General features: G+C 43.9%; 1 long non-coding RNA gene across 1 annotated transcript; it reads right to left on the bottom strand.

Moving 5' to 3' along the window:
- Window positions 1–779: 779 nt before the first annotated feature.
- LOC144328893 (uncharacterized) lies at window positions 780–20,000 on the bottom strand. The gene is made up of 3 exons (XR_013394262.1): window positions 19,442–20,000; window positions 15,571–15,764; window positions 780–1,612 (listed from the first exon to the last, which is right to left on the bottom strand). It is a non-coding gene; the product is annotated as an uncharacterized LOC144328893 (long non-coding RNA).
- Window positions 20,001–24,474: the final 4,474 nt, after the last annotated feature.

The raw sequence follows: 24,474 nt of genomic DNA, 5'->3' as shown, positions 1-24,474 counted from the left end.
AAATACAGAGAGCAAGCACAATAAAGAGCAGCCTTTAAAAAAAGTTCATTACCTCTAGCAGAAAAATAAACCCCAGAAAAGGGACCTGAAGAGGATGGTCCAAATAGGTATACAGTGGTACCTCGGGTTACAATGCTTCAGGTTACAGACGCTTCAGTTTACAGACTCCGCTAACCCAGAAATAGTACCTCGGGTTAAGAACTTTGCTTCAGGATGAGAACAGAAATTGTGTGGTGGCAGCAGGAGGCCCCATTAGCTAAAGTGGTACTTCAGGTTAAGAACAGTTTCAGGTTAAGAATGGACCTCCAGAACGAATTAAGTTCTTAACCCGAGGTACCACTGTACATGGAAGAAGGCTGCCTCTCAGATATCCTGATTCCAAGCCACTGGAGGGTTTCAATGTTGGCGTTGAGCTTGGAAACTGACTGAGAAGCAGTGGAGCTGATAAAGCACTGGTGAACAAAATGCCCAGTCCCATTCAAAAATATTGGGTCCTGTTTAGGCCCAGCTGCATCTTCAAGAGCATCTTAAAGGCGCTCCAAGGTACAATAGGTGACATTGAATTCTGTGTGCCACTGCGGTCACGAAATCCTAGGGCAATCCGTTCCTTTGCCATTGCCCTGGAGATATCCATTGATAAATGGACAGGCTTAAAGGTGTTGGGTGAGGGATACACTCCCTAATCCTCCTTTCCATGCAGTCATTCATGCATATGAAACACTGCCACTGAAACAAACTCGCTCTTCCTCCAAATGCACCAGCACTGTCCTGGTTCAAGGCTAATGCATTGCAGCAAAGCATTGTTGTACGATTGGGAGGAATCTGTCTAGCAGAGAGTTAATAGACTATTGAAATATTGCTGTAGGCCCCCTCTACCTGTCACACATACCTTTTGTTAGGGAAACTACAGGTGATGTGTTTCCATGGGAACTAATTGTTAGAGGATCTTCCTTGTCTTCTGACAGGCCGGAAAATATCTGAAAGGGGATGTGCCCACCTGTGAAGAATGGGACTAAGGCAAAGTAAGGAGGACACAGAAAGCTGAGTTTGGGCTCTGCCAACAGGTGGCTGTGTCTCTCTAGAGATCTGACAACAAGCTGCAGATCTGGAATGTTCTTTCACCCATGCACTATCTCTGTATGTACCAATAAACTCATATGTTACAAAATGTCACATGCCTCCTGTGGCTTCTTTCCAAAGGGAAATTGAGCCTTGGCAAGCACTGCAACACTGACATCTCTCACTGCTCAGATAAGTGGGGTGAACTTAACATTATCATGGCATAAGAAGCTCCATCTTCAGAGTCTTCAGCTTATGATAGAGGAGGGGAAAGAGACATCTGGGGCTGTTGAGGGATGAGACGAATAAATGTGGGCTCAGTTTAAAGGAAGGTGAAGCTGTACATGAAATCAAGTAGCCTTTATTATGAAGAGTACATTATAGCTTTTCAGTTTGGTTCAGAGGGTCCCTTGCTTAGGGGCCTTTGACATCAACGAATTATCATTCTATCTGAGAAATTAACCTCCAAGAAAGATATTCATATTTTCATGTAATGAAATTATGTGTTGCGGCTTGTACTGGTCTTCTAGGGTTGAAAACATTTTGCTGATTCCTAGAGGTAACGGATGAGATTACAAAACAATAAATTGGGGCAACCGTGTTTCATTTCATATTGCATTTCAGGCAGAAAAATGGGAAATTGATTAACGGAAAGATTAACTGATTCCAAGATTAACAAATATTTTAGCCTCAGAACAAAGCTGCGAGGCAGGGAGAGGCTGGGAAACAATGCTATTGCCAAGGCTATCCCATGACCTTCACCACTCACTAATCGGGGCTTTCCACATTCCAATCCACAGTACTATACTGATACTCTCTGATAAAGGTCTTGGTGGGTGAAAACCACACTTGGCAAGACATGAATACGCCAAGCTTACTGTAGAAATGCATTGATTATTATTATTATTTTAATGTCTCTCTCTTGTATTTTTTCCATGTAACGTTTTTACAAATCAGTTTCATTTGTTGAGACATTAGGAAGAAAAGGGGGAGAGGGGTGGAGGGGGTGGAAATGGGTGGGGGTGGGGTCGGGTGGCAATGTTTCTATTTTGCTGAATGTATGTAGGGTTTGGTGTCAGCGTTGCTTGTGCAGGTTCTCTGCTGTTCACTTGTGTTCCTTTGATGGTGAGAGAGGTTGGGGTTGGCCTTGTTTGTTTGTGATTGGGTGTGGTGATCTTTGTTTTCATGAGTGAGTGGGGTGGGTGGGTGTTTTGGATCAGGTTAGCCAGATTGATTTGTATGCTGTTGGTGGATTGTTGTCATTGTCTTGTTGGGCTGTGTATGTGATAAAGGTTAGCCATATTGATTTGTATGCTGTTGGTGGATTGTTGTCATTGTCTTGTTGGGCTGTGTATGTGATAAAGGGGAGCATCTTCTTCTGTTTGTCCCCGTGTCAGTTTCAGTTTATTGGTTAATTTTTCTAGTAAGGCTGTTTTAGAAATGCATTGATGAAACTAGATTTGGGGGGTTCTCAAAAAGCCACAACCTTCTAGGCTGGAGCTGAATCTGTGCAGTGCCCATGCATATTTCTGCACTTCCTATTTCCTGTATTTCGTTTAGATAACAAATACTGTGATGGTACAGGGTGGGGCAGAGTGGTGGCACGAACATGGTGGTTCAGATGCACTCCTGCCTCTGCAGCAGTGCCACGCTGACCTCATCGCTGCCCTGCTCCACTTCTGTACCCTCACGGCAAGTGGCAGTGACATGGCTGTTGGGAGTATGGCACCAAGGTGCCACCTCACTCCGCCAGCCATTCCAGATAAAATAAATACTAAGAACTCCCCCCCTCTCTTTCCCCCCCCCTCATCTACAAAATGTATTTGAACGTATCTACTCCTCCAAAACACGTTTGATCTATTTTTATTTCACTGTACATTGTAATGGCAAGCCATGTGTTAATTTGACTGAGCCTTTTTTCCCCTTTCCTGCCCAACTCAGGATTGTTTTATAATTGCGTAGCTCCACTTCCAGAATTATAAAGCAATTACAGTATTTCACTACTTAAAGGACCCATATATACTTCCTGTTTGGAAGGTAAAAAAATCCTTGCACAATTCCTTCAGGGAAAAGAGAGAACGAAGGCAAGCCTAATAAAAAATAAAGGTAATACATGGCAATTATATAGTGCGGTATATCTTCAAAGCACCGTGTAAGCTTTTAATAATTTAAATGCTGGCGAAATGGTCCATTGCAAATTAATTATCCATTAAATTTCCATCTTGTTTTCCCTTTCCAAGTTCTTTGGGAATCAGTCCCATTTTGAATAAATGTATTCTGTCTTCAGAAGGACTGGATCGGTGCTTTTATTTGCCAAATAGATTATCTAAGCAATGTTCAGCCTACACCCGCTCTTCCAGTAATACTTCTGACAGTTTTAAGTTTTTACTCATTGTTGCCTTCTACAACACATGTTTCTAGTCCCACTATTGATTGCTATTTATCATTTGGTTGAAACAGAGCAGTGAAAAAACAAACAGGCAAAGCAAATGTTGTTGTGCATGAACACTTCTTTCCTGGTGACTGAATTAGCAGACTTCAAACAGCCCAATCATATGGATGGCAGCAGTGATTTAAGCTAAAGGCTTGGGGCTAATCCACACCATATACAATCAACACACATTTAAAGCACATGAATTCCCATCAGCGAATCCTGGGAAAAGTAGTTTGTTAAGGGTGCTGGGGAGGGAAAACCAGGATTCTTTGGGGAAAGTAATTGGCTTTAGATGTGTGCTGACTGTGCTTTAAATGTATAGTGTATATCATGGGTAGGCAAACTAAGGCCCGAGGGCCGGATACGGCCCAATCGCCTTCTAAATCCGGCCTGGAGATGGTCCGGGAATCTGCATGTTTTTACATGAGTAGAATGTGTCCTTTTATTTAAAATGCATCTCTGAGTTATTTGTGGGGCCTGCCTGGTGTTTTTACATGAGTAGAATGTGTCCTTTTATTTAAAATGCATCTCTGGGTTATTTGTGGGGCATAGGAATTCATTCATTATTATTTTTCCAAATATAGTCCAGCCCCCCATAAGGTCTGAGGGACAGTGGACCAACCCACTGCTGAAAAAGTTTGCTGACTCCTGGTGTATATCTGTCCTTCTCTATGCACTGGAACCTGCCTCAGTAGCTCCTCTGGGGATGCTGCACAAGGGGTCTAGATAGGATCTTGTCCCTATTATGCCTCTGAAAAAAATTAGCTTGTTTGCTGCACACTAGTACCTTGAAGCCATTGGTTTTGGGTCCTAGCTAAACAAACCCAGCTCCCTCAACCATTCCTCAATTGGTTTCCAGACCACTGATCATCTTGGTCACCCTCTTCTGCATACTTTCCAGCTTGTCAATATCCTTCTTAAATTGCGGCATCCATAACTAGACACAGTACTCCAGATGTGATCTGACCAAGGTAGAATAGAGTGGTACTATTACTTCCTTCCCTTGATCTGGACATAAGCTTTTCCCAGGGGAAGTAGCTGATATGTGCCTTGATCCACCTAGGAGATCCATGTATGGAAGCAGTCATTTGCATATGCAATTGGTGCATCCAACTGCAATGCAAATATGAAAGTACAATGCTCACCTGTCTTCTGTTAGTGAACTGGCTGCATACATATTTCTGCTTTTCCCTTTACACTCTTACAAAATATACCCTCTGATCCCTCAGCAAAAACTTTTTGTTCATGTCCAACTCATTTCTCATCTGGATTATCGCAGCCTTCTCTTCTCCGGTCTTCTGCTTTCACAATGACCATACAATGTCCCTTCTTAGATCCTTATACTACCTTCTTGTCTGCTTCTGGATCGTGTCCAAACTTCACATCCTTCAAAACCCTTCCTTGGTCTTCCTCACCACCATTTATCGCTCAGCTCATGCATCCATTGCTCCTCCAATCCTTCAACCTCAGTTCTCTGAAGGTCTCATGCTCTTCAAAGCATTGCCCTTTCTCGGTTGTTAACCCTGATTGCTGGAACTGCCTTCCAGAATGTGTTTGTGAGACCAGCATTGTTGGTTCCTTCACAACCCCACATTTTCTATGAAACCTTTGGAATAACCCCTTGTTCTGAAGAAGAAGAAGACGAAGAAGAAGAAGAAGAGGAGGAGGGGGGGAGGAGGAGGAGGAAGAAGAATTTTATTGTTTATACTCCTCCCATCTGGCTAGGTTTCCCCAGCCGCTGTGGGAGGCTTACAGCACATATAAAAACATAGTAAATTGTCAAATATTCCCAATACAGGGCTGCCTTCAGATGTCTTCTAAAAGTTGTATAGTTCTTTATTTCCTTGGCACCTAATGGGAAGGTGTTCCACAGGGAGGTCACCACTGCTGAGAAGGCCCTCTGCCTGGTTCCCTGTAACTTCACTTCTCACAGTGAGAAGGCCCTCACAGCTGGACCTCAGTGTCCAGTCTGAATGATACTCTACTGTAAAACTATGTGTAACTGCAACATAGTATTCCTTTGGTTATCCTTGCTTTCAAGCCGTTCCCCATCCTCTGTTGTATCCTTCATATCTATTTTTAGTTACTGGAAGCCCTATGGGGCAGGGACTTGTCCTCTTGTTCTTTGCAAAGTACAGAGATCGTACTTAAGGATGGATGAATCTGTCAGTTTTAGTTTTTCTTGGTTTCTCCTTTTTCAGATCTTAAATTCAGTTCTCCACATTGCTGCAGCACATTAGCCCCCCCCCCCCTCCAAAAAAATCCTCATGGAATTTAGTCAGCATTTTAGTGCAAATTTCTCATAATCATCACATCTTGGTTTGCAGTTTTGATGAATATACATATTATTTCCCCTATATGATGCATTTTTGCATGTTATCTTCACTAACATATGCATTTTCATACCCCTAATGCATGCATTCTTGTGCATGTTGCATGGTTGAAGAACTACACTGCAAAATTTGGAGAAGTGCAAATTTCAAAGGCTAGCTGTCTTTCAGTTTGCATGTTGGTTTGAGAACAACAAATTAGGTGCCTCCTGCAAAATGTACTACTGTTTACAATTCTTAGTAAGTTTTCAGCCTTAAGTGAGAATATCAGAAGACCTCAAGGACAACATCCTGATATTTATATATAAAATACCCCGCTCCCAACACCAATAATATTATTTCTAATAAAATTGTCCAGGGATTTTGAATAAATTGACCCAAATTTTTGTGTATGTTTAATAGACTATTGTATTTGTATTTTAATATTCTGTTGGAAGCCGCCCAGAGTGGCTGGGGAAACCCAGCCAGATGGGTGGGGTATAAATAATAAATTATTATTAATAATTTTCATTCAGTGGCATTTTCTTTCTTTCATTATTTGTTATTATACAACATCGAAGTACGTGTCCTTGCTTAAATAATAAGTTTTTTATTTTTATAAAATAGATGTATTTATTAGGTACCGTATTTTTTGCACCATAACACTCACTTTTTTCCTCCTAGAAAGTAAGGGGAAATGTCTGTGTATGTTATGGAGCGAATGCCTGCGGGTGGCGGGGGGGATCTGCTGCAGTCGTGAGCAGAGGATCCATGGTTCCCCTTCCTTCCCTCCTCCGTGGTTACAAAGCATGGATCCTCAGGATTTTTGCATTGGGCTACTCCAAACTCATTGTCAGATCACATATCTGTGGCCACAGCATGAACCACAAAAATCATATATCCACTATTTCGTTTAGAAAATATATATATATATATATATATATATATATATATATATATATATATATTGTTTTCCTCCTCTAAAAACTATGTGCGTGTTATGGTCTGGTGCGTGTTATAGAGCGAAAAATACGGTAGTTCATTAAACTGCAAATACTGAAATTATCCCCAGTTGTCCTCTATGTATCTATCTATCTATCTATCCATCCATCCCTCTCCCTCTTGGAGTAGGAGAACAACTCCCTCTAGGGCCACTATTTGTTATGTGTGGCTAGTTGCCCATGACTACCTAGCTAGATTGTTACAGTTCCCCAAGAGGGCGATCAAATCATGAGGATCAATACATAAGCATGTCTTATACTATATATTAAAGCCTTTCTCCCTAGCAACTTAACTATAGGTGCCCGTGTTTTTCTACTCTCAAGGAACTGAGAGCTACTTACGTGTTGTAATTAATCATTTGTTTACAGCAAAACTAAGTACCAAACATGTGTATGAATTACATTTTCCTCATGTGGCATCAATTATAGCCAAGATCAAAGCTGTTGGTTCTTTTGATGTATTATATTTAAAATATATTTTAAGTGCACATCCCTTTTGCATCAGTGGCGAAACAAAACGTGGCATGTTGCCCTGCATATTTGCCATAGATTCTATCGGGATTTGCTATTAGGCTTTCCAAGTGTTCAGACCAAAGAGCCAACTTTGCTATGGGTTTACTACTCTGTCTCATGCAGAACCCATGGTGCTTCGCTGAAATCAGGACTAAAGTGTGGTGTGGTAGAGTGGATAGAGTGTCAGGCTAGGAATGTTCTTTGTTAAGGCTATTGGGAACTGTAGCTGTGTGAACTGCAGTCCAAGCCTAGGACTTGGAAGACCAAGGTTCATATCCCCACTTAGTCATGAAGCTGACTTCAAGCTACTCTACATTTCCTTCTAGCCTTCCTCACAGAAGAGTTTGAATTTGATATCCTGCTTTATCACTACCCAAAGGAATCTCAAAGTGGCTAACATTCTCCTTTCCCTTCCTCCTCCACAACAAACACTCTGTGAGGTGAGTGTGGGGCTGAGAGACTTCAGAGAAATGTGACTAGCCCAAGGTCACCCAGCAGCTGCATGTGGAGGAGCGGAGATGCAAACCCGGTTCCCCAGATTACGAATCTACTGCTCTTAACCACTACACCACACTGGCTCACAGGGTTGTTGTAAGGATAAAATGGGAAGGGGAGAACCTTGAGCTCCTTGGAGGAAAGGTGGAGTCTAAACGCAATAAAGAAATAAAGCAGTTCACATATGTAGTGATTTTAGCCTTTTGAGCTAAGGTTTCCAAGGTCATGTAAGCAGGAATGTCTGGTGAGGCCTCACAGCTGGGTCTGCATTGCTCTCCTCTCTTCCCAACACTCTTCATCACTGCCAGTTGCTGAGACGAGGAATGACATGGCAGCAGGGAGCTCAGCATGGTGCAGGTGCTGCAGTGGAAACATCCGATTCACTCTGCTGCCTCAGCTACACTGTGCTGAGCTCCCCATCTCCTTTCAGTTATCAGGAAGAAAGGAGAGCAACACAAACCCACCTGCATAGTCCCACTGGCTGCTACTGCATATGAGATGCTTAGACGCTAATGGTAGTAGAATTAAGACCTTCAGTGCAAACACGGAATTCTTATGTCCGATAATCTTCACGATCGGCCTCAGTCCTGTATACCTGAAGGTATACAGCCCAGACACTGAGTTCCAGTGCTGAGGGCCTTCTGGCGGTTCCCTCACTGTGAGAAGTGAAATTACAGGGAACCAGGCAGAGGGCGTTCTCAGTAGTAGCGTCCGCCCTGTGGAACGCCCTCCCATCAGATGTCAAGGAAATAAGCAACTCTCTTACTTTTAAAAGACATCTGAAGGCAGCCCTGTTTAGGGTAGTTTTTAATGTTTAACGCTGTATTCTGTTTTTAACATTCGGTTGGAAGCCGCCCAGAGTGGCTGGGGAAACCCAGCCAGACGGGCAGGATATTATTATTATTATTATTATTATTATTATTATTATTATTATTATACATTGTGAAGTCTTTTACATAGTCATTTGCCTGGCGCCTATGGCAAGAAAAGGCTGGATCCCAAACAGAGACAGTGAGAGTTGATTTCTCTCCAATACTCACTCACTCTTAGGCTTAAACCCTACCCTAACCACTCAGAGGGAATGTTAGTGTGTGTTCATGCACTACGCAGGAATAGGTAGCCTCAGGATCATACCCTCGCATGCCTAAAACTCATTGAAATCAAAGGGAACTTAAGTTCATAAATCACCTCTCCCCCCCGCCCCACCCCCGGTTCGGTCGCACTGGGCATGGAGCCTCGGGGGCAACACAACTATGATGTAGAATGGAAAGTGAGAGGCAGCGGCACCGAATTTTGGCATTGCACAGGGTGCTACTGAAATTTGAGATCCCAAGGTCTGCCACTGACTTTCCATCGGTGGTGTGCTGCCTCCAAACCTAGAGATTCCATTAAGGCAGGGGTCACAAATATGTTCCCCTATAGCTTTGGACTACATCTCCCATCATTCCTGTTCATGTTGGCTAGGACTGATGGGAATGGTAGTCCACAAGATCTGGATGGCACCATGTTGGCTACCCCTGCATCATACTCATACTTAAGCGAGTCCTTGACTTGTGAACATAACATTGAGCAGCACTGAAGAAGAAAGGAAGCACTGAAGCTTTCCCTCCTCCAAAAGAAGTATGGTAAGAAGAGCAAATAAGAGCCACCATGAAATAAACAATGATAATTGAATAACGGTGCACACATTTTTGTATATTAATCTGTCAGCAGAATCTTCCTTTCCCTTGGCTTAGAGTTTGTGGAAAGTTTGGGAGGGGCAGATGAGCCGAGTGCCTAGCAAGACATGGTTTACATGCTAATACATCTCTTTGAACCCATGCAGCAGGATATCAACTCACTAATTGCAGGGTTACTGTGGTAAAACATTCTGCTTCTTTAATAGCAGAGTGCACTGGCATATAATTATACCATGACAGTTTTGCTTAGTGTCAGATAAGTTATATGCACTTGTTACTAAAAATATTTCAGGATTTTAACCTAAGGGAGAACAGTGGAAAAGAACAATGGCTTGCTAATTATGATTCTGTCTGGTTGTTGCCTAAGCCTTGGAAGAATTACTCAAAGGTGTCCATTAAAAATAAAATAAAACCCAACCTTGAAAAGGAGGAAAGGGCACCTTGAAAGCGACTTCCATGTTTCCCCAGAATGCACTTCTCTCATGCAACATGGATTGCCTTCATATGAAGTTTCTAATCTGGAGAACCCACTTCTTTTTTAATACCTCTTTATTTGCTTTCGGTTCAGTATCATAATGCTCAAACAAGTCGAAGCACTCAGATTTAAGTTGTGTTTCACTGAAGGAAACTGTGCACTACCAGTTTAAGTCGTTGCCTGTGTCTTCATAGCTGCAGAGCAATCCTACATTTGCCAGGCTGGGTAGACACTTAACCACTATTGCTTCGACCACCTTTTATAGGGTAGCTACATAATGTTACCATCAAATCACTGTTATCCTGTGGTTTTACTGCCTCTTTGCAGACCACAGAACTCCTGATGTTTGTTGTTATTGTTGAAAGAATACTAGTGTGATTTCCTTAAGTGCAGATGTTGTTAGTCCTGCTCTTTAGTCTTTGATAAGAGACATGGTTTTGACATAGACAGTGACATATCAAGCAGACAAACCAATTGCCCTTCATCCACTTTGGCACATCTCCCCCACCCCACCCCCCAGTGACATTTTATTAGCAAATGAATTATTACTTTTAATCAGCCATCTTGTTTTGTGTTCAGACTAGCATTTTCATCTTTATATTTTTAACTTTTTGAAATATTCATGCAGTGGTGCTTACATGAAAAGGCATTTTGTTTTTAACACTGACATTAAAAAATCATGCTGACTTTCCAATTGCTGTCATTTTAGCACTGTTTATTTTTTTTTTGCCAGTCTTTTAATTAGCACTGAAACATTTTAGCCTACCTTTAAAAATGATCTAAAGCCATTGCACAATAGCATCGTAAGTTTTTAAAAGCATGTTAGTGCACATTTAAACAAAAACAAAAACCTGTTGGTTTGTTTTAAAGGAAAAAGGCATTATGAAGTAGGCTGCTCAAAATTGTCCCTTCGTCTCCCACAAAGTAGTGCGGGAGTAGTGGGATGTATGCACACATAAAACAATACTAACAAAACAATTCCCTCCAAGTGGCGCAGTGAGTCTGTGCATGGAGCTGTTAACCAGAAGGTTGGTGGTTCGAGCCCAACCAGGTATGGCTGTGGGCAGGATTCCTGCATTGTTGGCTAGATGATCCACAGGGTCCTTTCCAACTCTACAATTCTGTGATTCTGTGATTCTACTATAGTCACTGAGATGTGGGGAAGCAATTGCAATTTCACAGTCACCTCCAGACTGTCAGATACCAGAATGTAGGTGTGTGCAATTAAAATGGATTAAAGTTCCAGCACAACAAACCCACTTTTTAAACATTGACCTTTTGTGAATAGAATAGAATAGAATAGAATAGAATAGAATAGAATAGAATAGAAAGGTGATGGGGAAATTGTTGTTATTGTTATACAGTGGTACCTCAGGTTACAGACGATTCAGGTTACAGACACTTCAGGTTACAGACTCCACTATCCCAGAAATAGTACCTTGTACCACACCAGTGGGGACGCAGGTGGCGCTGTGGGTTAAAGCCTCAGCACCTAGGACTTGCCGATCGAAAGGTCGGCGGTTCGAATCCCTGCGGCGGGGTGCGCTCCTGTCGTTCGGTCCCAGCGCCTGCCAACCTAGCAGTTCGAAAGCACCTTCGGGTGCAAGTAGATAAATAGGGACCGCTTACTAGCGGGAAGGTAAAACGGTGTTCCGTGTGCTGCGCTGGCTTGCCAGAGCAGCGATGTCACGCTGGCCACGTGACCCGGAAGTGTCTGCGGACAGCACTGGCTCCCGGCCTATAGAGTGAGATGAGCGCTCAACCCTAGAGTCTGGCAAGACTGGCCCGTACGGGCAGGGGTACCTTTACCTTTACCTTACCACACCAGTACCTATTTATCTACTTGCACTGGCATGCTTTCAAACTGCTAGGTTGGCAGAAGCTGGGACAGAGTAATGGGAGCTCACCCTGTTGTGTGGATTTGAACTGCCAACCTTCTGATCTGCAAGCCCAAGAGGCTCAGTGGTTTAGACCACAACACATGTCCACTGGCAGCTTACTAATAACAAAAAATTGTCTCAGTCTATTAAATCTCTGGGGGAAAATATAAATCTTTACTCAGCACTGAAAATATGTTAATGGTGCCAGGTGGACTTCACTGGGGAAAGCATTCAGCAAACTGGGATCCACAAACGAAAATGTCCCTTCCCTTGCCAGCTCCCTTCAAACGTCCTTCAGAGAGGGAACTTAGAGAAGGGTCTCAGAAGAAGATCTCAGGGTCTGAGTAAGTTCATATCAGGAGAGGTGTTCCAGAAGATAGTGGGGTCCTGATGAAGCACTTAATAAGTCCAAACCAGCTCTTTGAATTGGGCTTCTAACGGAATTGGTGTTGCATGATCTGTTCACCTCAAACCTGTCAACCATCTGGAAGCTGCATTCTGCACTAATGGGTGCTCCTAAACTTTCCAAAGCTTTCAAGAGGCAGTAAAGCACATTGCAAAGCCATGTAAAGTTCACTACAATAGTCCAACCCTGAAGTTACCAGAGCATAGGTTACTGTAGCCAAATTATTCCTGTTCAGGTAAGGTTGTAGTTGGCCCACCAGCCTAAGCTGATGGAAGGCACCCTGCATTCTGAGGCAACCTGTGCCTCAATGGATCCAGGTGAACCCCCAAACTACAAATACACTCGTTCATACACTCTTTAAAGCCCTAAACGGCTTCGGCCCAGTATAAAGGAGCACCCCCATCATTCAGCCCACTGAGGTCCAGCTCTGAGAGCCTTTTAGTGGTTCCCTCCCTGAGAGAAGTGAGGTTACAGGGAACCAGGCAAAGGGCCTTCTCGGCAGCGGCGCCCACCCTGTGGAACGCCCTTCCATCAGATGTCAAGGAAATAAACAACTACCTGACTTTTAGAAGACATCTGAAGGCAGCCCTGTTCAGGGACGTTTTTAATGTTTGATGTTTTATTGTGTTTTTAATATTCTGCTGGGAGCCGCCCAGAGTGGCTGATGAGGCCCAGCCAGATGGGCGAGGTATAAACAAACAAACAAACAAACAAACAAACAAACAAATATTATTATTGTTATTAAGCTTCAGGTTTTTTGGCCCTCATATAGTCCAAGCACTAATTCACACCTACTGTGTCGCCTGCAGAAGGTGAAAAGGGGAAACAGAGCTGCGTGACAACAACATACCGATGACAAAATACTCCAAAACTCCACCTGTCCCCACTCAACGCTTTCAGAACAAACTCCGGCAAATCATGGAAAATCCATGGAGCCAAGTAATACTCCCCAAAAACCATCCTCTGGAGTTGGGCATCCAAATAGGAGAGGAATCACTGCAATGTGGTGTCCCCAATACCCAACTCAGGTAGTCACCCCTGAAGGGTATCATGGTCGATGGCACTGAAAGCCACAAAGGAATCAACAAAGTCACACTTTCCCAATCTTTCTCCCAACAGTGTCTGCACTCTGCATAAGCTTTGTGCTAACCAGCCAGAATGGATGCTCAGTAAAGGAGCTTCACATGTAAGCTATTCTGAAAGAGCAACCAGTCTGGAAACAACCTTAAAATAATAGTTATGGTTGCTGTTGTTGCTACCAATATGCGAGCTAACTATTAAGTGCTAGCTATGCAGATTACTGCTATGCACCAGCAATAGCTGTCAACTCTTAACAGCTGGCCTCACCTGGTCAAAGTGCAGCTGACTGCTGTGTTATTTGATATGCTTTCAAGTTGCCAACACCTGCTAGCTAAGCATGTTAGTACTGTAAATAATTGTGTTACGAGATATATATGCTAGTTCCCAACATTGTCACACTATGAGCTGTCACACTGAGAACATGTCAAAGACGGTGATTCTGTGATTCTACCAAAGGGCAGGCAACCATTTCGGGGGAAGGGTGTGTGTCACCAGTGTAGAGACTCCTCAACCCCCAATTTGACAGAGAAGAGAATATACATTTTCTGATATCTCCTTCCACCCAAAAGGACTTGCCCTTCCATTAGGTGGTCACCTTGGAGCCATCAAAGCACAAAAAATTGTTAGCTCTTTGATTTATTATTGTTGTATTTTTCCAGTCAGTGGCAGGGAGAGAGGTACTTGTGGGATTTTGTGCCTTAAGTGCCAAAATAACTTTACCAGTTTAGTATTATGCACCTTGACTGGACAGCAAAATGTCTTAGCCAGCCGACCCATCCAAGAGGCAAGGTGAGGCAATGGCCTTGGGTGGTAGGTCTGGTTTCCAAGGAATGAATTGCCCGCTGCTGCTGCCACAGTAGCACCAGCAGCTGTGGCATGATCCACCTCCTCAGCAGTTCCCTTTCCCAATGCTGCCTCTACAGCAGCCTCCTACCACCCCTATGGAAGAAATGGCAAGGGGTGCTCTCTGGGGTCTCCTGGGCTCTGCACCCACACAAAGTGATTCAGAGCGGGTCTGTTCCCCCCTTAACTACCTTTGGTTCCCACTTCAAATGACAGGTAAGGCCAATTTGATCCCCCACCCCAAGTCCCAGATGTAGATCTTTATTTACTCCCTTGTTCCTCATGTAGAGCTTTAATCCTCCGTTGTTCTCAGTGTAGACCTTGTTCCCAATGTATATTTTTATTCACCACTTGCTCTTGATGTAGATTTTCACTCACCCCTGTTTCCTGGTGGGAAGGTGGAGGCAGGCACCATTTTGTGGTTCACCTCAGGCGTCAAAATGTCTGGCCCTGCTTCTTACCATGGAACAGACACCCACAACGAGATCGTGTGAATGGAGTCAGCCATTTGTGAAGTATGAAATCAGTTTTGGTTATTCATCTCCTCTCTTGCTACAATTTCATATTTCTCAGCCTACATCTGAAAACTATGTATGAATGAACTACTGCTTCATTCAAAAGCTACAACAGCCTATCCTACCTTAGAGGAGCATTCACAATCTTAGCCAAAAGTACATTCAGGTGTACTCAGCTGGCCTTAACACGCACTCCCCCCCCCAACAGATAAGTATCCAATTGACATGTAGTAACCTCCAAGCACCCTTTCCACAGCTTTGGAAGGAAAGCAGATCTAAATCGAGAGACAGTGCACTTCAGGCTTGTGGGATCTAATTTGTACCTTATTAGAAACCCAAGATATAAAGGGAATTAGAATTAAGCTGTTGAACTCAGGGTTTTGTTTTGAATTCCAGAAGTGGGCTGAGCTCACAATCGTTCCACACAAAAACTCATTTACTCACTACCCCAAGCAGCCTGCTTTAGAATGGAAGAGTCATTTTGTGGTTGCTACCAAACATTGCGAGACAATATCATTGCTGATTTAATGCAAATAACTCAGACATATACCAGTAGATCCTGCATAGGACCCAACTCCTAGGGGCTGAGGGGGCTTTGGCCCCACCAATAAACTATTTGAGGGGGCTGCCCCCCAAAAAAAGGTTGATGGGCATTGCCATTCAAATGGTATGTGATTATATGGGGCATGGCTTACCTTCCCCCTCCCCCAATATTTTATTCAAGTTAGCACCCCTGAGATCCAGATCTATCTGCTCCCATCTCTGATCTAAATTATTCAAGAAGTTGTGGTGAGCAGTTGATTCTGACATTGCTGCTGTAGATCCTTCACCATCTGCCATGTCCAAGTTGACTGAAGGTGAGTGGATTTGTCTGCACCTACCTGGAAATAACTCCCACTGAACTTGATAAGATTTGCTTCAGAGTAGACATGCATAGGATTGTGTTGCACATCAACAAAGATTCTAGCTGAGGCATCACAGAGAGCAACAGATGGTTTGCCTTCTGCAGATTCCATCTTGGGCCTCATCAGACACCTTACAACAATCCGGAAGATCTCGGCTGGATGTGGTTCAACTGATACAGTGGTAACAGAGAAGGAAGGTGTTGTCTTTTAGGGAGAGAAAGCAGACATAAAAATAAATCTACCCTAGACAGTCAACGGTGTTCTGTAGACCCTTATTTCTGTTACACTAAGTTAGATGTCATTTAGCAGGTCTGTTCTTGATATTAGAACTTTCCTCTTATGACCCATTTTTCTTTTTGCTATTGGAGACAATAGTCTTGCAGTGAGAATAAAATACAAAGGAAATTAGGAAAGAGGCTGTGTGAGTGAAGACAATATGAGGAGGGAATATTTTAGCAGAGATGGAGATGAGATTAAATGTTACCAGACGTCAGAGCAGGAGAAAATCTCAAAGGTATTTTCCAATAAATACTTTGGAATATTGTGCAATTTCCTCGTGTGCTTTAAAACTCATTACTATTTCATTCTGTAGAATTGTTCCTTGATGAATTTGTGATTAAAGCAGACCACTTGTGGGAGAGAAAGAAGAAAGAAGACCATAGGGTTGGTGTAAAATAATTTCTAGATATTTGTCACATTTCCACAGTATCAATAACTTGGGGGGGTATCTAACAGCCTGTGCTGGTCCCGGGGGTAAGGTACCGTGGGTGTAGCAGAGTCCACACGAAGAGGGGCGAGGTCCGAGGCGGAGAGCCGGGCGGGGAACAGGAACGCTGGAACAGGAGGCTGAGCAGGGAACAGGAGCACCGGATGGTCGGGAACAGGAGGCCGAGCAGGGAACAGGAGTACCGGATAGTCAGGAACAGGAAGCCGAGCAGGAAACAGGAGTACCGGATAATCAGGAACAGGAGGCCGAGCAGGGATCAGGAACACAGGAAGGTCCGAAGCCAACAACGACGTTGCTCCCGCAACCTGGGGCCGGGCTGACTGGGCTTTTATCCTCTTCTAAGGCCAGGGGCGGTCCCGGCCCCCAGGAGCCCCGCCTCCTCTGGCCTTAAGGCGAGCACTCCTCCTGGGGGCAACCAGTTCCCTTCGCCTCTCTGCCCTAAGCCTCTGCAGATCAGGAGAGGCCGAAGGGTTACTGGGCCCTGGAGGAGGCTCACCTGTGGCCACTGAGTCGTCAAGCCCCTCTGGGGCCAGAAGGGCTTCACCTGGGGCCAGCTCCTGATGCACTGCCACAGGTGCAGGCTCTTCAGCATCTAGGCCTTGCCCCAGTTCAGCCGGCCCTGGAGGCGGGGACTCCTGTGCAGGCTGGGATTCCTCTGTTTCATCCTCCGAATCGGAATCCCAGGCCATCACACAGCCTGATCCTATACTATATATGCTCAGTACTGTCTCTGGTACCACCAGAAAGATCACATCAATGGACTAGGAAGGGGACATCAGAGATGTCCCTTTCCACCTGCTTTGCCACTGCAGCCTCTTCCAAGTACTAGCAAACGACAGTGAAGGGATATCTTGCTGTTCACAGTCCATGAGCCAAACAACAGCACATGAGGCTTACTGGAGCCTAATATTATACCCTGATGGAACTGTTAAGTCTCCTCACACAGCACAGCTATGCCATCCATGTTTGGGAATGTCACCTGTGCAACAACAATAATGACAGCTGTTGAAATGGGGGTTAGAAGCATGGCCCAGCTGTAGGCGATGTGATGGTTGTCGGCAATCTCCTATGGATTCAGTTCAGGGCTGAGATAGTCCCCCCCCCCAAAAAAAAATTAGAAAATAAAATCCCTCCCCCAAGCCCATTTCTGAAACTGCATCCCATCTGGGGCCATTGGGAGCATGACAGAGTCGAAGTATTGCCAGGAACACCCTGAGAACCTGTGAATCCATCCTGCCTTCCCTTCCTACGCTTGACAGGAGCAATGATGCCAGAGGGATCCCAAAATACTGCAAGGAAGCTAGGCATAGCATTGGTGCCCTGCTTTGATTTATAATCATAGGAAGCCCTTTCCATGAGCAATGTCTGAAAGGGGCCTGTGTATGTCGACAGTATGTTATTCCAGGGAGTAAATTGGCAAAACTGCAACATTTCAGCAAACCAACATGTTCCATGCTTTCATATGTTGCTCATCTATGTACACAGGAACGCAGGGAAGCTACCTTATACCAGGTCAGATTATTGGTCCATCCAGGCCAGCTTTGTCTACTCTGACTTGCAATGTGGCTCTCTAAGGTGTCAAGTCTTTCCCCATTCCCTGATGCTTTTGATTGGACATTCTGGGAACCTGAATGTAAAGTGCTCTAAGGTTGCAATCCTGTACCCAGTTTCCCCGAGGGTAAGCCCCACTGAAAACTCAAGGGAGCTTGCATCTGACTAGACAAGTATAGGATTGTGCTGTGAAATATTATCCAGAGCTGACTTTAGCCTTGCAGATTCATAGGTAGAAGCGTTTCTTGAGCTTACATTGCTCAGAATCGATGCATCTGTTTCACTACAACTGCCTTGATTCCCCTTGTTTTATTTGCCCACCTCTCAATATACACAGCCACACACCTGAACAAAAACCCATATACACTGTAAACTCTCCATAATGCTCCATGCTGTTCATTGGAACTGCTGCCAGGAAACAGAGAAGCCTTGTTTTTCCTGAACCCCTTTGCTTGAGTTGAAAGCTGAGAAAATACCTCCCATGAAGTCAGATAAGGAGTCACTTTCTCTGCCACTGTTAAAAAGCAGATATGAGCTTCTAGTTCCAACACGTATCAGTAAGGCCCTAATCTCAGTTAAAAATATAAGACTGGGGGATTTTTCTGGGAGCCCACAGATTACAATAAACTGTGTATTCTGTGAAAGTAAAAGAAAGAAAGAAAGAAAGAAAGAAAGAAAGAAAGAAAGAAAGAAAGAAAGAAAGAAAGAAACTTGATCACAATAAAAAATGAAGAAATATGGATTTATATAAACTGACTTTATACCAGAATAGTTTGGAGTAAACATGAAACATTAATCAACCACCCACACTACTGTTATTAAATTTTTCTTGGGTTATTGAGACGTTTTCTCCAGCATGTTTCCTCTGGGTATTAGCAAAGCACCAGAATAATGTGTGAATCAAAATACATGATGGATAAAGTGGGGGAGGGCGGGAGAAACAGGTTTGAGAAATATCATGTTTTCTGCAGTCAAACCACACAGACACTGTGGAAAAAGCCCTTTGTTTTGAAAGTCCTATATTGGCCCAAATACGGGCCCCATTTCAGACCTGAAACCTAGGGCCTGAGATCTCTACACACACACACACCCCACCACCACCACCACCACTAAAATATTTGAGAGGGCTGGACCCCCCCCCCCAAGTTAATGGACATTGCCATTCAAATGGTGTCTGTGTGCTGTGTCATGTAATTACAGGGCTTACCTGCCCCCCCCCCCAATATTTTATTCAAGTAGGGACCCCTGCCTGAAACATAGTAGCAAAAGACATGAAACTAGAAACATCTATGAAAGAATAGATAGATCTTTTAAAGCATAACCAGAGTTAAGTTTCCTTGGAATGAAGGTCAATGGAGAATGTGGAGTCTTTAGGATGTCTGGTTTAATGTACACATATAGTTGTACCTTGGTTCTCAAACTTAATCTGTTCCGGGAGTCGGTTCGACTCCTAAAGCGGTTTGAAAACTAAGACACGGCTTCCGATTGGCTGCAGGAGAGCTTCCTGCACTCAATCGGAAACCGCTGAAGTTCAACTTCTGAAAAACGTTTGCAAACTGGAACACTTACTTTTGGGTTTGCAGCGTTTGGGAGCCGATTTGTTCTGGAGCCAAGCAGTTCGAGTACCAAGGTACCATGGTGTATATAACCCAAGCATAAAATGGAAGGACTCACAGAATGAACACTTTGACAGATCTTGCTTCCCCCCATTAGGTTTCTAGAGGAAGCAGGGTTCCCCGTAGCCACTGGAATTCAACCCAGTGTGCAAGAAGCTTCTCTGCCTTTCCAGCTTCCAGTCTTCACTAAGCACACAGACCAGCCCTGTCTCCTGTTCTCTTGCTTACAAGATGATGTCACTTCCAGCCAGGTGACACGGGGAGGGGGGAGCAAGGGAGGCTCGCCCATTGTCTCTATGGCAACACGGCCCGCTCTTTAAATCACAGGGCATAAGGCACTTACAGGCCTGACTAAGGCCATTATCTTAACTAAGGAACTGGCTTGACCAGTTTGGCAGGTTTCCCCTACTATGATCACAGGCTTGGTTGCGGCCCATGGGTATAATCCAGGCCAACCCCCAACCATATTACAGTACTTTGCTTCTTAATGCACAAATATAAAATGAAATTTTATTACTTCCTTACATTTTGGGGGAGGTGAGGGTGCTTTTCTTTCCCATTTCTCTGACAAGAAAGGTGGAGCTCTTTGGATGGCAATGTGTATCATAGAATCATGAGAGCCAGTGTAGTGTAGTGGTTAAGAGCAGTAGTCTTGTAATCTGGTGAACCGGGTTCACGTCTCCGCTCCTCCACGTGCAGCTGCTGGGTGACCTTGGGCCAGTCACACTTAACTGAAGTCTCTCAGCCCCACTCACCTCACAGAGTGTTTGTTGTGGGGGAGGAAGGGAAAGGAGATTGTTAGCCGCTTTGAGACTCCTTAGGGTAGTGATAAAGCGGGATATCAAATCCAAATCATAGAACTGTAGAGTTTGAAGGGACCATGGGGGTCATCTAATCCAACCCCCTGCAGTGCAGGAACATTTTCCCCAAAGTGGGGCTCAAACCCACTACCCTGAGATTAAGAGTCTACTGGCTGAGCTAGATGACAGGCCTAGACAGCATCTTGAGAAGTAGAGACGTCACCTTGCCAACAAAGGTCCGTATAGTTAAAGCCATAGTTTTCCCAGTAGTGATGTATGGAAGTGAGAGCTGGACCATAAAGAAGGCTGATCGCCGAAGAATTGATGCTTTTGAATTATGGTGCTGGAGGAGACTCTTGAGAGTCTCATGGACTGCAAGAAGATCAAGCGCATCCATTCTTAAGGAAATCAGCCCTGAGTGCTCACTGGAAGGACAGATCGTGAAGCTGAGGCTCCAGTACTTTGGCCACCTCATGAGAAGAGAAGACTCCCTGGAGAAGACACTGATGCTGGGAAAGATGGAGGGCACAAGGAGAAGGGGGCGACAGAGGACGAGATGGTTGGATAGTGTTTTCGAGGTTACCAGCATGAGTTTGACCAAACTGCGGGAGGTAGTGGAGGACAGAGGTGCCTGGCGTGCTCTGGTCCATGGGGTCACGAAGAGTCGGACACGACTAAACGACTAAACAACAACAACAACAGACTGAGCTAGCCTGGGGGTCTTCCTGCTCATTCTGCTGAAGGGCGCGCTAGACTTCAGCCCTAAGTCCTGCACCGTGCTGACCTTCGAGCTCAACATTTTCCTCACTATTTCCTTCCCTGCCCTTCTGCTTTGGTGTCACAATCCCATTCGGTTTATCATCTGCAGCTCTTCCTTCTTTGCCCAGCCTTCTTTAATAGCCAATATTTTATTTTGCTACACCCCATTAGCTTCAATGTTACATCCCTCATGGGCTCAGCTTGGAGACTCTGCGTTTTGTCACTGCAAATGCCAGAAATATTCTTTACAAAGGAGTCATTATAGACTCCCGTGTGTAAATGTGCACGAGCTGCATTTCTGTGCATATCTGCTAAGGTAAATTCATTTTTTACAAGCAGCACAAATGACACCTAACCTAAAGCCACTATCAAAAAAGCATTCATGACTGTATATACAACATATCACTTCAAGCCAATGCATGATATTAACAAATTCACCTCAAAGACTTCAAATGGTAATGTCTGCAATCTACAGAAAAACTGAAGTGTGTTTTTAAAATTATGAAAAAAGTAACATCCACACTCCATTCCAATAGTCCAATGAAGAATGAATATGTCTTTAAAACTTTGAACAGCAGTGTCTCTATACTTCATATAATAAAAATGCTAGAGATGTTTTAATCTCTTGCCTTCCTTGGTAACTTTGAAAAGGCTGTCTAACAAAACTGCCATCTACAAAAGGGTCCTTCCAACTATAGGACAGATTAGATTGATTAGATTTGATTATTAGAGCCACATTCACCTCATACATTTAAAGCCACTTTAAACACCCATGGCTTTCCCCAAAGAATTCTGAGAGCCAGTGCTTTTTTTTCTATTAAAAAATGTTTAGGGTTACTCTCCGTTTTATAGTTCAAATCAGGGAAAATAAATACAGTAAATGGACAAAAGTAAAAATATTCACAAAATGTTTAGGGGTACCCTACATCCCCCCCCCCCCGCCCAGAAAAAAGCACTGCTGAGAGCTATGGGTTGTTGTAGATGTTGAGAGTTGTTAGGAGGTTCCTATTTCCCTCACAGAGCTACAATTCCCAGAGTTGCCTATGAACAGAAACCACTGTGAAAATTGTACCTGTGGGAGGGGAAATAGAGGCATCCTACCAAGGTTAACCATCTGGAGGTTTGTACTAATGGCTGACTCACAATAAAGGGTTAATATGTATCTTCACAGTTGTTTTAATCAACAAATACTGTGTTATTCATTTCAATTGTTGTCTTCCTCCATTACACTTAACCACAACCCTCCTTTCTCTCCTATTCCCTCATGACTGAAAGAGGGCGATTGGAGATTTTGCTTCTGTCTTCAATTAACTATGGTTTGCTGTTATGACTGAATCAGACATAAAACACTAAACAAAGGGTTTAGCATTTGTGTGTGCGTGTGAATGTTTTGTAGGAAACCGCCCAGAGTGACTTGGGCAACCCAGTCAGATGGGCGGCATATAAATAATAATAAAATTATTATTCTGTGCAAACCAGGGCAGTGTGTTTTGGCAATGGGAACAGTGATCCCTGTCATATCTAGAGTGACGCACACAGTTTGGACTTGTACCTAAACATATTTATTTATTTATTGTAAAAATAGGGGCCTACTGATTTCACAAAGGAGAGAGACAGAGGATGGGATCCAAAAAGCCCAAGGGTTTTGTATTTAAGCAGCAGGTTTCTCATGCCATATTTGAACCCCTAGGGACAGGGGAAGCAGTGGCATCGCAATGGGGGGCAGGGGGTGGTACGCCCCAGGTGCCATGTCTGGGGGGGGTGACAAGAAGGCTCCCTATGGGGGCTCGCAGCAGCATGAGCAGCCATCGCGCCGCCGCAGCCACATGTGGAGGATCCTCTCTTCGTTGCTGCAGCCGTCTGTATGGCACTGGAGCAGCGGTGCCGGCAAACCGCTATGTACGGCGCATGTGCAGCGCCGCTACTTACAGCGCATACACTGTACGTGGCGACGCCACACATGCGCCGTACATAGTGGTTTGCCGCCCCGGGTATCACGACGCCTTCGTTCACCCCTGAGGAGAAGGTACCTTATACTGAGTCAGAACATTGGGCCGTCTAGTTCAGTATTGCCTCACTGACTGGCAACAGCTCTCCAGAGTTTCAGACAAGGAGACATTCCCTGTCCTATCTGAAGGTGCTATGGTTTGAAACAAGGATGCTCTGCACACAAAGTAGATACTCTGTCACTGAGCTATACCCCTTCCCCTTCCTGTTTCAAAACTACTTTGCCATGTGATATAGAAAGTTGCTACTAAGGAATATAACCACAAAACTCCCTCAAGCTGTACAGTTGTTTGGATCCTAGCTTACACCTAAAGAGAGATTCTATTCTATTCTATTCTATTCTATTCTATTCTATTCTATTCTATTCTATTCTATTCTATTCTATTCTATTCTATTCTCCTCCAGAAATCCTGTTACTAATTCTGACTCCACACCCAGCGTGAATTAAAGTCTTTATGGATTGAATGGTTAGCCTGTGTCAACTAAGATGCTAAGAATAAGCTCAGTTCAATTTTTAGAAGTCTAAAGTTATACAACCTGAAAATATGAAACAATACTATATTTTTCTCTTTGCTTAATGGTTATCTTGTGCCAAAAGGCATGAGAAGTAGGTAAACAAGTGATGTTTCACTCACCAGCAGAAAGAGACGTATAATATTTCATGTGACTGACACATTTATATACACTCAGTGATGTGAAAATAAAATAGATTGGTATTGATTTTTACTTAGATCCTACTTGGATATGTGCTTTTATTTTACAGTCATTGACCTTTCTATGATCTCATTTAGAGCAGGGAATTCAGCACATTCCGTTTAATATATAATATTGCTCTAAATGAACATTTCTGCAGAGTTCATTATCGGTCTAATTTACATGGTAATAGCCTTATCTGAGGTGCTATAACATGCTAAAGATTGTGTAGAGACCAAGCCTACAAAAACTAGGCATCCAACTGCATTACTATGAGATATATAACAAGCCTGTTAAAATGATGATCAAGAGCTTTTAGGAAAATAGAAAGGGTGGGCAGGAGAAACCGTATTCCCTATAATTTGGGCAGGGACGTGCCTAGGGGTTAGGTAAGTTGGCCCCCACCAAGGGTGCAGGCCCTGGGCGGAGGAGAATTTTATCTCTCCACACTGATTCATCTCCTTGCCAAGGGTGCAAGGGAGCCTAGGTATTCCTCTCAACTTGGGGTACCACCAACCTTTAAGTTTCCCTGCACAGTAACAGAACATGTTTTGCAGCTCCCATTCATTTCCATGGGGTTGGGTCGTGCCATTAAGGACTAACTGGACATTTATAAATGCAAAATAAGGTGGGAGACAGACCAGGTTTCTGTAACATAGATGCCTGAAGTTGCAGGAAGGAAATTTACATCTTTCCCATTAAATTTTTCTCTCCCCCCCCCCCCACT

The sequence above is a fragment of the Podarcis muralis genome, chromosome 9, assembly GCF_964188315.1.
Source record: "Podarcis muralis chromosome 9, rPodMur119.hap1.1, whole genome shotgun sequence".
NCBI classification, from domain to species: domain Eukaryota; kingdom Metazoa; phylum Chordata; class Lepidosauria; order Squamata; family Lacertidae; genus Podarcis; species Podarcis muralis.
The sequence above is the reverse complement of the archived record's forward strand: the minus strand, read 5'-3'. Positions and strand labels throughout refer to the sequence as shown.